Source organism: Oryx dammah, unplaced genomic scaffold, assembly GCF_014754425.2.
Source record: "Oryx dammah isolate SB20612 unplaced genomic scaffold, SCBI_Odam_1.1 HiC_scaffold_11, whole genome shotgun sequence".
In the NCBI taxonomy this organism is placed as follows: domain Eukaryota; kingdom Metazoa; phylum Chordata; class Mammalia; order Artiodactyla; family Bovidae; genus Oryx; species Oryx dammah.
In genome coordinates, this window is record NW_024070195.1 from 48,125,076 (window position 1) to 48,136,930 (window position 11,855).

Below are 11,855 nucleotides of genomic sequence, written 5' to 3' on the forward strand. Positions count from 1 at the left end.
CCTCACTCTCCCAATATGTTTCTTGGGATCATCTCCCAAACAAACCTCCAGCCCTCAAATCTTAGCCTCAAGATCTACTTCTGGGAATCTAAACCTAAAGGAGACCTGGACAAACATCTACGATCTGCGAGGCTGGAGTTCAGAAATAGTCAACGCTGGTGCACAAGCAGGTTAGGCTGCTGGCATTATTCTGACACATATGAGGACATAAATTTTCCTGATGATGGGCTCCCAGTCTCTGCACGGTATAGGAATGGGCACCAGAGGAGAGCCTTGTAGCTGTGCCCTTGGAGACCTGGGGTGGCATGGGGGTGTGGATGTGGAGGGGGCAGTTCCTGAGCCTGTTCACCAGGTTCTGTGGGAGGTGGGCAGCTTGCCCTACTAACGTCTGTAGGGCGACAGGACAGTCACACTGCCCTCTGTGCTTTCACTCGGGGAGTGGGGGCCAGGATGTGAAAGGCAAGGAGCTCCCCCTACGTCCAGGCAGAGATCCTTCCTGACCCCACCCAGTGAACTGCTGACTGACCATGAGATGCCAGATGGATAATGACGCTGACGTGAGCGGCACTCCCCAGCACACCTCAGACACAAACTCAGGAGAACTCAGTTCAAATATGACAAGACTGGAAAATGACCCCAGACAACCAACAACTTTCTAGGACCCTTCTGCAAGACACAATTCAAAACTACTTTAGACTCTAAAGCAGTGGTCCCCAACCTTTTTGGCACAAGCAGCCAGTTTTAAGGAAGACAATTTTTCCATGGAACAGGGTGAGGGGGAATGGTTTGGAGATGATTCAAGCACATTACTTTTATTATGCCGCCGCTGATCTGACCGGAGGTAGAGCTCAGGCAGTAACAAGCCAAGGGGGGTGGCTGTAAATACAGATGAAGTTTTGCTCCCTTGCCCGCTGCTCACCTTCTGCCCTGTGTGTGGCCTGGTTGCTAGTCCAGGTACCAGTTCATGGTCCAGGGGTTAGAGACCCCTCATCTAAGGCCATTCTACACACTGTAGATGAGTGAGAGAAGTGTTTTATTATTACTTAGAGATGGTATAAATGTATACTGTATTTAAGAAGAAAAGTTTTCTCTTAGTTCATATTCTATCAGTTTGTTAAGCTATTTTGTAAAGACCAGAAAGAAATGACACACGACACTTAGACTTTGTCAGATGCCTATCGCTCTCTGTTAGTTACGTGTTCATTCTCCTACTTTAGCTTCTGGTTAACACCACACACAAAAAGGCATCAGCTCAATTCTTAAAATTTTAAGCCATCTTTCTTTGCTATCCATAGCATACACGGTTCGATAATATTGTATTTCACCTACTCTAGTACATAAAATTTATGTACAGACTGTTTCTTCCTAAATAATCTCTTAGATTTCCACTTGTAAGGAGAAGTTGGCCTCATTTGAAGAAAGTAGCTGTCTTTTTCAAAACACAGTTCCCTATTACCTGACCAACCAAACTATCATTTTTCAACATGATAGTTCTCGTATTTTAGAAATACATTTTAAAGAGCAGATCTCAATATTATAGAGTTAAAATAATCCTTAAAAACATTCACATATTTCCTTTCTCATAGGAAGTCCCGTATTGTGGCTTTAACTCTTTTGTATGTTAAATATCAGGATGTATATTATTGAATTTCATGCTAGATTTTCAATGGACTTACTGATACATGGGCATTCTGTGCCTTAAATTTCATTGTTTTATATGTATGTAACAGGCATAATTGCCGGGATAAATATCAATAACCTCAGATATGCGGATGACACCACCGTTATGGCAGAAAGTGAAGAGGAACTAAAAAGCCTCTTGATGAAAGTGAAAGTGGAGAGTGAAAAAGTTGGCTTAAAGCTCAACATTCAGAAAACGAAGATCATGGCATCCAGTCCCATCACTTCATGGGAAATAGATGGGGAAACAGTGGAAACAGTGTTAGACTTTATTTTGGCGGGCTCCAAAATCACTGCAGATGGTGATTGCAGCCATGAAATTAAAAGATGCTTACTCCTTGGAAGAAAAGTTATGACCAAACTAGATAGCATATTCAAAAACAGAGACATTACTTTGCCGACTAAGGTCCGTCTAGTCAAGGCTATGGCTTTTCCTGTGGTCATGTATGGATGTGAGAGTTGGACTGTGAAGAAGGCTGAATGCCAAAGAATTGATGCTTTTGAAGTGTGGTGTTGGAGAGTCCCTTGGACTGCAAGGAAATCCAACCAATCCATTCTGAAGGAGATCAGCCCTGGGATTTCTTTGGAAGGAATGATGCTAAAGCTGAAACTCCAGTACTTTGGCCACCTCATGCGAAGAGTTGACTCATTGGAAAAGACTCTGATGCTGGGAGGGATTGGGGGCAGGAGGAGAAGGAGACAACAGAGGATGGGATGGCTGGATGGCATCACTGACTCGATGGACGTGAGTCTGAGTGAACTCCAGGAGTTGGTGATAGACAGGGAGGCCTGGCGTGCTGCAATTCATGGAGTCACAAAGAGTCAGACACGACTGAGTGACTGAACTGAATTGAACTGAACAGGCATAATGTATATTTACACAAATATATAGTATATTTATATAAACATATAATACTCATAAGTCATATATAGTATACAATATATAAAATATGTAAATGTATGATGTGTATGTTATTTATAAACATGAGTATGATTATAACATGTGTAATATTGTATATATATATATTGTGTATATATCTCTCTCTCTCATATATGAGATATGCTGCTGCTAAGTCGCTTCAGTCATGTCCAACTCTGTGCAACCCCATAGACAGCAGCCTGCCAGGCTCCCCCATCCCTGGGATTCTCCAGGCAAGAACACTGGAGTGGGTTGCCATTTCCTTCTCCAATGCATAAAAGTGAAAGTGAAGTCGCTTAGTCGTGTCCAACTCTTCGCGACCCCATGGACTGCAGCCTTCCAGGCTCCTCTGTCCATGGGATTTTCCAGGCAAGAGACTAGAGTGGGGTGGCATCACCTTCTCCGTATATGAGATATACTTATCATATATATCACATATATATTTAGAGACACACATTTGTTACCCATAGCATATATCATACTTATTTGTGTCTTGTGTATCATATATATGTTTTTTACTCAAGTCGTTGACTTCATTTTCAGCTGTTTCACTTTCTCTCTTGTGTTCATTTTTTAAAAGTCCTCTCCATCCTCACCTCCCTTCTGTGGCAGGGGCAGGTGTGCTTTATTTACAGACTAGGCTCCTTCAGTAACATTTGAAGGCTGATGTGGCCTGGAATGTGTTTACTATCCTGTTTAGATAGTAATCAGACCAAATCCTTCCAGGAAGGTTGACTGGTGCTTGGGGAAGAAGCAGCTCACTTTCTCATTTCTGTTCTGAAATGTGATTTACTCTGGTTTTAGGTAAGTTAATCCTGCTTTACTTGAATGAACAGAACTTGATAGTTGTTGAGGGCATATCGTTGAGCTGTGTTTCTAGTTTTGTCACTAGAATTGACCTTGGACAAGGAACTGCAAACATTTCTCTGCTTTGCTTTGTCAGTATGAGAAATGAGAATAATAATGTGCCCACTTTACAAAAGAGCCTTAATGAGTTTTGCTTTCATGAAGCATTATGAGATCCCAAGGCAAGGGGTGCTGGAGGGGCTGACTTGCTGCAGAAATCTAAAAGTGCTGTTTCATCTGGTATTTTAGAGATTTCTCCCAGGGTTTCAGCAATCTCAGACTATCAGGTTTTTTGAGTTGTTGTTAAAAAAAAGGATTGGGAACCTAGTAGGAAGACATGGGAATTTGAGTTAAATTTTCCTATTTGCTCCGGATCCAAGTTTTCTATATACTTATGTGATTCTGTGAAATTAATCAGTTTGGATAGTCCTCGTAAAAACAAAAATGAAGCCTGAAAATTATATCTGTCACTTTTCTAACAAAGTTTGCCCAGTGCCCAGATGGCCAGTGTTCAGGCAAGGCCAGCAGTAGAAGGAAGAGCATAGTGATGGTGAAATGAACCGCTATCCTGGGAGCCTTCCCTGTGGGTGTGGGTTACAACAGGGACAGGAGCTGATTATGAGTTTCTGCAGGAAATTGTACAGTAAAAATCATGATGGTCTTATTTCTGTAATAAAACAGTCACCATTCATCTAGAAATTTGGCTGAGTCTCATGATGACTTCAGGAAAATCACTCTGCACCTCTGTATCTACCACTGACAAGAGCAGATGAATGTGTAAATATAATCCATGCTTTGTCTTGCAAGCAGCCAGTGGTGTGAGCTGGATGAACTGGTTATCTGCCGGCTGGAGCCCCTGCTCCAGGCCCCCCTCTGGCCTTTCCCCAGTTCCCTCTATCCTCCGTGCTGCTGCCATCTCCTTCCTAGAAACAGGCCCAAGCCTTTCCTGCCCCAAGCCCTCTCCATGCTGGCTGTTGTCTACAGCTGTCATCCTACACCCTACATTCAAGCTGGAGTACATTTCCTAGGGTTTCCTTAAACAGCAATGCCCTTCAGTCTCCCTTTATCAAACCAGTCCCTTTGCCTGCAAACGCTCTTTGCTCATCACCATCCTACAGACACTAAAGCTCCTGCATCTGCTCCAAGGTTGTGAGCCTTCCTGGGAAGCCCCGCATTCTGGCAGACAGGTCTTCACTCTGCCTACCCCCACCCCACCCCCAGTGCTCCTTCACATATCCTTTCTGCCTCTCACCGTGCTCAAGCTGTCTCTACCCACCTGCCTTTCATCTTCCTACCCCAGCCTCCACCTGAACCAGGCATTTGTATCTACTGAATGAATGAATTGTATCTCAGGTATGCAGTATACAGACATGCTCTTAAACCTTACTGGAGGTACAGCTTCCGACGAACCGCATTTTAGGTGACAGCTCTAGAGGAGACATTGGACTCCCCTGAGGTCCTTGTGCTACACTAAGGCAGGGACCCACGGGACTCAGGGTTCAGTGATCTCATTTTGGTAACATGATAACGCAAGGTTATAGTCAGGAGATGCTGACGTGTGTAATCACAAGGTGTTCAAGCTGGAAGGGGTCTTACTGAGGTCACTTGTCTAATCTTAGGTAACCAAGTTAGGAAACTGAGGCCAGGAGGGTTGGGTCTTTCTCTAGGTAACACCAGAAAGTTGAATCAGAACTGAAATCAGCACCTGAAATCCCCTAACCGCTGTCAGGCTACTCTTGACCTCCAGCCATGGCTCTGCTGGACACCTTCCCTGCTGCTCAGCGGGAGGAAGAGCACGACGTTCAAGGCTCTTCCATCAAATGACAGCAGTAGGATCAGAAGAAAACTGACCATGATATTTTTAAAAAATTTATTTATTTTTAATTGGAGGATAATTGCTTTACAATATTGTCTTGGTTTCTGCCATATATCAACATGAATCAGTCATAGATATACATGTATGCCTTACCTCTTCAACCTCCCTACCAATTCCCACCCATCCCACCCCAGTAGAGAGCAAGTGGGAATTTGCTGTATGAGGCAGGGAACGCAAACCTGTGCTCTATGACACAATATTTATTTTTTAAAAAACTGAGGGTCTGTTGTAGCAGCCAGCTCCTCTCCTGCTTCTCCATGTGACAAGCCCTCTGCCCGTCTTCTGAGATCCACTGAGGGGTGGGAGGACACAAGTCTGTCCTCTGCTCCTGCACCTCGTTCAGCCCTTGGATTCATGCACAGGCCGGCTAGTTTTGCCTTCTCTCCACCTCACAACATGCCATGCTCCCTTAGCATTGAGGTCGCTCAGAATCAAATATTTAATGTGCTTTTAGCCTTGGAACTTTAAGGAGAAAGACACAAATGGACCACATAATTTATGATGAGAATATCCTGTGTAACTTTCAGATTGGATGTTCACATACCAGCGTTTATGTGTTCGGAAAATTTTAAATGGAGGGATCTGTCCATGCCAGGAAATGGGTAAACAAAGTGTGAAATAAAACTAGAAAGGAGGTGGTGTTGATCTAGCTGATCTCTAAAGATATCTCCAGGGAAAAATTCTGTGATTCTTTTCAGTGATGGAATCCAGTGAGAAAAAAACTTCAAAGTTTCTGTTGGTGCTGTTTGCATATTCTCATAAGTAAGTAGGAAATAAAAACTAAACCAACCCATTTAACTAGTCTTTGGTGCCTATCAGTTGTGCCATTCAGGCTTTCTCACATTTCTTGTAAGTACATTTCATGGTTATATGTCAGCATGTTACAAATGCCTTTAGTGAGATGCTTTGCACTGATCACTGAGGAAGGCTTTCTTATCTCTGCTTGCTATTTTTTGGAACTCTCAGTTCAAGTGGGTATATCTTTCCTTTTCTCCTTTGCCTTTTGCTTTGCATCTTTTCTCAGCTATTTGTAAGTCCTCCTCAGACAACCATTTTGCCTTTTTGCATTTCTTTTTCTTGGAGATGGTCTTGGTCACCATCTCCTGTACAATGTCATGAACCTCCATCCATAGTTCTTCAGGCCCCCTGTCTATCAGATCTAACCCCTTGAATTGATTTGTCACTTCCACTGTATAATTGTAAGGGATTTGATTTAGGTCATATCTGAATGGTCTAGTGGTTTTCCCCACTTGCTTCAATTTAAGTCTGAATTTGGCAATAAGGGGTTCATGATCTGACCCACAGTCAGCTCCCAGTCTTGTTTTTGCTGATTGTATAGAGCTTCTTCATCTCCTGTTGCAAAGAATACAATCAATCTGATTTCAATAACAAACATCTGGTGATGTCCATGTGTAGAGTCGTCTCATGTCAGAAAGGGTGTTTGCTATGACCAGTGCATTCTCTTGGCAAAACTCGGTTAGCCTTTACCCTGTTTCATTTTGTATTTCAAGGCCAAACTTACCTGTTACTCCATGTATCTCTTGACTTCCTACTTTTGCATTCTAGTTCCCTAAGATGAAAAGGACATCTTTTTTGAGTGTTCGTTCTAGAAGGTCTTGTAGGTCATCACAGAACTATTCAACTTCAGATTCTTCGGCATTAGTGGTTGGGGCATAGACTTCTATTACTGTGATATTGAATGGTTTGCCTTGGAAATGAACAGAAATCATTCTGTCATTTTTGAGATTGCATCCAAGTACTGCATTTTGGACTCTTTTGTTGACTATGATGGCTACTCCATTTCTTCTAAGGGATTGTTGCCCACTGTAGTAGATATAATGGTCATCTGAAGTAAATTCATCCATTTTGGTCCATTTTAGTTCATTGATTCCTAAAGTGTCAATGTTCATCCTTGCCATATCCTGTTTGACCACTTGCAATTTACCTTGATTCATGGATCTAACATTCCAGGTTCCTATGCAATATTGTTCTTTATAGCATCGGACTTTACATTCATCACCAGTCACATCCACAGCTAGGTGTTGTTTTCACTTTGGCTCCCTCTCTTCATTCTTTCTGGAGTTATTTCTCTACTCTTCTCCAGTAACATACTGGATACCTACTGACATGGGGAGTTCATCTTTCAGTGTCACATCTTTTTGCCTTTTCATCCTGGTGATCTTCCTAAGCCTTCCTAAGTGATCAGTGCCAAAAAATAGAGGACAACCATAGAATGGGAAAGATTAGAGAGCTCTTCAAGAAACTTAGAGATACCAAGGGAACATTTCATGCAAAGATGGGCACAGTAAACAGTATAGACCTAACAGAAGCAGAAGATACCGAGAAGAGGGGGCAAGAATACACAGAAGAACTATTAAAAAAAGAATCTTAATGACCCAGATAATTAAAATGGCGTGATCACTCACCTAGAGCCAGGCATCCTGGAATGTGAAGTCAAGGGGGTCTTAGGAAGCATAACTACAAACAAAGCTAGTGGAGGTGATGGCGTTCCAGTTGAGCTATTTCAAATCCTAAAAGATGATGCTGTGAAAGTGCTGCACTCCATATGCCAGCAAGTTTGGAAACCTCAGCAGTGGCCACAGGACTGGAAAAGTTTGGTTTCCATTCCAATCCCAAAGAATGTTGAAACTACTGCACAATTGCACTCATCTCACATGCAAGCAAAGTAATGCTCAAAATTCTGCAAGATAGGCTTCAACAGTACATGAAATGTTCAAGATAGTTTTAGAAAAGGCAGAGGAACCAGAGATCAAATTGCCAACATCCCTTGGATCATCAAAAAAGCAAGAGAGTTCCAGAAAAACATCTCTTTCTGCTTTATTGACTATGCCAAAGCCTTTGATTGTGTGAATCACAACAAACTGTGGAAAATTCTTCAAGAGATGGGAATACCAGACCACCTGACCTGCCTACTGAGAAATCTGTATGCAGGTCAGAAAGCAACAGTTAGAATTGGACGTGGAACAATGGACTGGAAAGGAATATGTCAAGGCTGTATATTGTCACCCTGCTTATTTAAATTATATGCAGAATACATCATGTGAAATGCTGGGCTGGATGAAGCACAAACTCAGCAGTGGCTGGGGGAAATATCAGTAACCTCAAATATGCCACCCTTATGGCAGAAAGTGAAGAGGAACTAAAGAGCCTCTTGATGAAAGTGAAAGAAGTGAGGGAAAAAGTTGGCTTAAAACTCAACATTCAAAAAACTAAGGAGTCAGGTCCCATCACTTCATGGCAAATAATGGGAAACAATGGAAACATTGACAGGCAATTTTCTTGGGCTCCAAAATCACTGACTGTGACAACTGCAGCCATGAAACTAAAATACACTTGTTCCTCGGAAGAAAAGCTATGACTAACCTAGACAGAATATTAAAAAGCAGAGACATTACTTTGCTGACAAAGATTGTATAGTCAAATTTATGGTTTTCTAGTAGTCATGTGTGGATTTGAGAACTGGACCATAAAGAAATCTGAGAGCTGAAGAACTGATGCTTTTGAACTGTGGTGTTGAAGAAGACTCTTTAGAGTGCCTTGCACTGCAGGGAGATCAAACCAGACAGTCCTAAAGGAAATCAGTCCTGAATATTCATTAGAAGGATTGATGCTGAAGCTCCAATGGTTTGGCTACTTGATGCAAAGAACTGACTCACTGGAAATGACCCTGATGCTGGAAAAGATTGAAGGCAGGAGGAGAAGGGGATGACAGAGGATGAGATGGTTGGATGGCATCACTGACTCGATGGAAATGAGTTCGAGTGGATTCCAGGAGTTGGTGATGGACAGGGAAGGCTGGTGTGCTGCAATCCATGGGGTCACAAAGAGTCAGACATGACTGAGCAAATGAACTGAACTGAGAAGCTTGCCTTTGTGTTTCTCACAGCGGGGACTATGTGTAATTCCCTCTGTGATCTTAGCTTCATGGTCTTGGATCATCAGGACCTACATTATGTGCAAATAAGCACATTTCCAGAGTATAGATTCCAGTGTTCAAAAGCAGGGTCATACTGAATTTACTTTAATGATAAGATCAAATGGTATAGGATATATAATTACTGATTATAATTAAATACAGCTGATATGTCCAAACAAATTGGCTAATAAAGATTTAAAGTGTTCAAAAAGAAAGTAGAAATAAAATAAATTATAAAGATATCAAATAGTCATATAATTTACATAAGATTACAAACTTGATAAACACATAAATTGGAAATGTCCTTTGAATACTGAAGTGTTCTTTAAAGATTTAACGTTAACTCTAGAAAATAACTTACGTGGGAATGTTTAACATTTTTCTTAAAATTCCAGAGATTGGGAGAATTCAGTTCAAGAAGGTCACATGGGAGTTTCCTGGACTCACTTCCTGCCAGAGACACACAGAATCTACAGCAGCATATGAAGCAATTCTCACAGAAGGAAATCTAGAAGTGAGTTGCATTACTCCTTCACAGCAAGCAAATGAGAAAACCAACATGGAAACAGTAGGAAGGGCTGAGACACAATGTCACCATAAGCCTGCCCTCATAATGGTAGCACACAGCTGGGAGGGAACTCGGGCTCCGAGCTCTCCCTTGGGGAACGAAGAGTTTGGATCCCACATCTGGAGCCCCAACTTAAAGAACTTTCACATGAGACATGACCTCCCAAAACATCCAGCTCTGAGAGCTGATGGTGTTTGTGACCCAAGATGCACAGGCCATGTGAAACTAAGATACAGTTCTTAACAGCCTCATGAGGACTCACAGTGACTCTCACCCCAGGGCTCAGCAGAGAGGCTGCAGGACGACACATCCAGTTTCTTCAGGAAAAAGGCCTATTTGCAGATGTTAAAACCTATGGCCTGAGGGGCAGGCTTCTGTTAACTCACATACAGGGGATGAGTGCATCCTTCTCACAGACTGGAACGACTGGTGGGCACCACTTTTGTTCTTTCCCTCTGCTTCGCTCCAGGACTCTGGGATCACTTGGCAAGGGGCCTGTATACGTGTCTGGCACCCTGGCTATTTTGGCTACTACATAGGGGATGCACCCTTGGTAGCCTGGCTCTGGTGACCAGAGGGCTTCCCCATAGGACTCTAACAGTGATACAATTCTTAAACACCAGGACGTAGCACAGAGGCAGCAGGCTGAAATGTCAAGTCTTTCCATGAAAGAAACCTAATTTTAGATCATAAAATCCATGGCCTGAAGGGCAGGCTTCTAATTTAGCACACATCTAGGGTATGACCAAAGTCTTCCTCAGAGACTGGGGGCCAGCAGGCACATTCTTCATGCTGAACCCCCACCCCACCCCAGGTCCTGGGTGTCTCTGTGAAAGGAGCTCATGCACCTAGCTGAAGCCCCTACGTTTATGGGGCTGCTGCAGAGAGGACACATACCTGAATCTGATAACTGGTGCATCTGGTGTCCACAGGTTCAACTGGATGGTAGCAAATACAGAAACAATTCTTAACTGTCCATAATCTTAGGGATATATGCAGAGGGAGCAGACAAAAATAGCCATCTCCCAGTCATGTTCTGAAAGAGGCGTATTATGTATATATTAAATCTGCTTCCTGAGAATCTGGGTTCCTATCAGTCTGAATCTAGGTACTGAATGAGAACCTCCCCTTTGAGACACTAAAAGATCTTTATACACTCTCAAATACTAGGAGCCTCTAAGAACAAAGAAGGAAGTTTGAACAATTGCAAAGGTTTGAGACCCAACAAGGAGCTAGGATAGAGTTGAATGGCATGGTTCATCTCCTATTCAAGGTTACTCTGTCAAGATGGGAAGAGGCAGCTGCTTTATCTAATGCACAGAAATCACCACAGAGAATCAAGAAAATGAAGAAAGAGAGAAATGTATTTCAATACCTAAGATGAAACCTCAGAAATAGACCTTAATGAAATGAAGATAAGTGATTTATTTAATAAAGAGTGCAAAGTAACTGTCATAAAGATACCCACTAAGACCTGAAGAACAATGAATAAACAAAGTGAGAATTTCAGCAGAGACAGGAAATATAAGAAAGTACCAAACAGAAATCAAGCACTGAAAAACACAATAACTAAACTAGAAAGTTCAATAGAAGTTATCAAAAATAGACTAGGTCAAGTGGAATAAAGGTTTTTATCCAACATGAAAACAGATTTCATTCAATCAGAAGAGAAAAGGAAAAAAAAGGGGGAGAGTGAAGATAGCTTTAGGATCTTATGGGGAAAAATCATGTGGACAAATTTTCACATTGTAGGGGTCCCAGAAGAGGAGAGAGAAAAAGGAGGATAAAACTGGAAGAAATAATGGCTGAAAACTTTCCTAACTTAGGGAAAACAAAAAACAAAAAAAAACCAGACATCCAGCTTTAGGAAGCCCAGAAGGTGTTCCAAATAAGATGAATCCAAAGAGAGCCACATAGGCTTCTGGTTCAAGATGGTGGAGTAGAAGGACGCACACTCGTCTCCTCCTGCAAGAGCACCAAATTGAGACTAGCTACTCACCAGCTATCCACTCATCTCCTCCTGCAAGAG